Genomic DNA, 2,678 nt, shown 5'->3' with positions numbered 1-2,678 from the left:
GTGGCACAATATTATTTAATTAATAATAATGCACCATCATCCTCTATGAACCATATCACTTTATTACAGGCCAGATTGGGCTAGTAAAGGGGCATTTGGCCATCCAGATGTTTATTGATGGAGTTCTTAGGTAGTTTCCCCCTTTCTGATGTTCCCTAGGCATCTGGTAGTTCTTTATGACTACTGCATGATAGGGACCTGGTAGTTTAATGGTCTCCCACATAGCCCAACCTCATACAATTGATTTAATTAGCTGTATCCATAAGTGAAATTCATGGACTGATACTGACAAAGTTAATCTAGATCAGATATCAAGGCCAAAATATACTCAGGTATAAAGTCTCTGTATATGGCATAGACTCTGGGAAGTAATCAGGAAATTTGCATTGGAAGAGATCTGCTCCACCTTCACTTCCACACTCCTATATCAATCAATAGACAGCAGGGACCCCGGGAAGGAATTTACATTACTATAAATCAGGGAATATTCTGCTCCTGCATCCCCTAGAGGTAAACACTGTTTCTTGAGGGGAGACCAATGGATAGTGAGTTCAACAGGATGCCTCCAAGGTATAGCCCTCTTGTTCAAATTTTCTTGTAGTTTATTATAAAATATTATATTATTCATATGTTTGCTATATTGCTATTTTATGCTCTGATATGTTTATTTTTCAGAATTTTATGTTGTTCCACTTATTCTTTTGTACTTTAAATACCATGAAATGGAATTTAATTGTAATTTTTAAATTCTCTCATGTTTAAATATGATGTGTATTGTGACATTCAGAAGGAGGTACAGATATATGTTAGGAATGAGTCAAAAGTGCTTTTCCAGTTTCATGCACAATGAATCACTCTTGATGTTTTATAATGTCTCTAAAATATGTTTCTTTTGTAGAGCTACATTAACACTAGGAGTTTTCCCTATTCCAACTAAGATAATCCACTTCAAAGAAACAGTAAGCAAGTAGTGTTTATACATAAGTGATCATCAAAAGTTTAGAGGGCAAGAAACCCTCAACTATCCAGTGGTTCATATTGTGATATAGTGAGAAAAGGAGAAAAATATTCAATTATCCTTTCAACCTTATTTTGATAGCTATGTAATCTAAAAGTCATTACAATTTAATATATGTTTCTTAGACTCTTAATGGAAGTCTCATTGGTTAATAGTCTCTTTCTCCTGTCTTCAAGGTTTAAAAAATTCATATACCTCAAGAATCATGTTTTGTTTTCATTAAGTATATGGGGAAGGAGTGGTTGAAGAATAAATCCATGGAATAATAGGATGCAATATACACTTGTGAAGAGTGCATGCATATGAAAAGAAAACCTAGAATTGAATCATAGCTGTGGCATGTGTGAAGTTGGAATGGTAATAGCCTTATTAATCATCTTGGTTTGCTTAAATTCCCATTTTACCCAGGAAATTACAAAGAAGAAACAGAGGAGAGGCAACTGAGGTAGGTTGACATGCCAAAGATCCCTCGCAATGCTGATAGAGACCTCTGCCCTTGCTGTAATAAAACAAGTCAAACTATTGCTGGCATGTCTGCTAACATTCACCAAATAGCTGCAGCCTTACATAAACAATCCTGTTTGTACAAGGTGTTGATTAACAGACTATTACCTAAAGACACCCTGCTCCAGACAACTCACATTCCCCTAACTGCTCTTGTATTCCTTACCTCTTTCCATCTCTCCAAATATCCACTTTGTCCTAAACAGCCATATCAGCTGTCTCCCTGAACCCAGTCCTTTGGAGCAGAAACATTTTTGTTCTGATTGTTTTTTTTTTTCCTTTTTTAATGCAATTTTATTGAGATATATTCACAGGCCATTTAATACATCAAAAGTATACAATCAATGGCTCACAGTATATTTATGGAGTTGTGTCTTCATCACCACAATCAATTTTAGGATATTTTCATTGCTCCAAAATAAAGAGGAGAAAGAACATCCAGAACATCCCATACCTATTATCCTCCCTAGTATATATATTGTATGTGTGTTCCAATAAAACTTTAGTTATGAACACTGAAATGTGAATTTAATATTAATTTTTATGTATCATGAAAGACTTGTTTTTTAACTATTTAAAAATGTAAACATAATTGAGGCCATATAAAGCAGGCAGCAGTCTGGATTTGGCCCACAGACCAGATTGGGCACATGGGCTATAGCTGGCTGTCTCCTTTTATAAGGCCTCTAGATATTATGCAAACTGTTTACAAATAATGGCTTCAAAATTTAGAGACTTCAGTTTTTAAATCTCTCAATTTAAAACCTAGCCAAAGTCTCTGCTTTTTGGCTAAATGTACTAACCCACTGGTGAGAAAATAATTCAGAAAAAAATTAATTCTGTCATTAAAAAAGAAAGACACTATAGAACCAATGTTTTACCTTAAAACACAGAATGTGGACACATGTAAAATTAAACAACGATGGAATTTTTAAATTCTATGCAACATAAAATAAAATGCATAGATTCAGTACATATTTTTTTTTTTAGTTTTTACTTTAGGAAACAGAGAATGAGGGAAAAGTTTATAATTCTCAGTCCCTTTTTTGAATTACATGTAGGAAATGGAATTTTACCTATATGAGTTCTGGCTGCTTTTTTAAAAATACACAATTGTATTGTACAATACTGGCTTCTACAATTTGGGAGAATTTTG

Source organism: Choloepus didactylus, chromosome 4 (genome assembly GCF_015220235.1).
Source record: "Choloepus didactylus isolate mChoDid1 chromosome 4, mChoDid1.pri, whole genome shotgun sequence".
In the NCBI taxonomy this organism is placed as follows: Eukaryota; Metazoa; Chordata; class Mammalia; order Pilosa; family Megalonychidae; genus Choloepus; species Choloepus didactylus.
Note: the sequence above shows the minus strand (reverse complement) of the source record.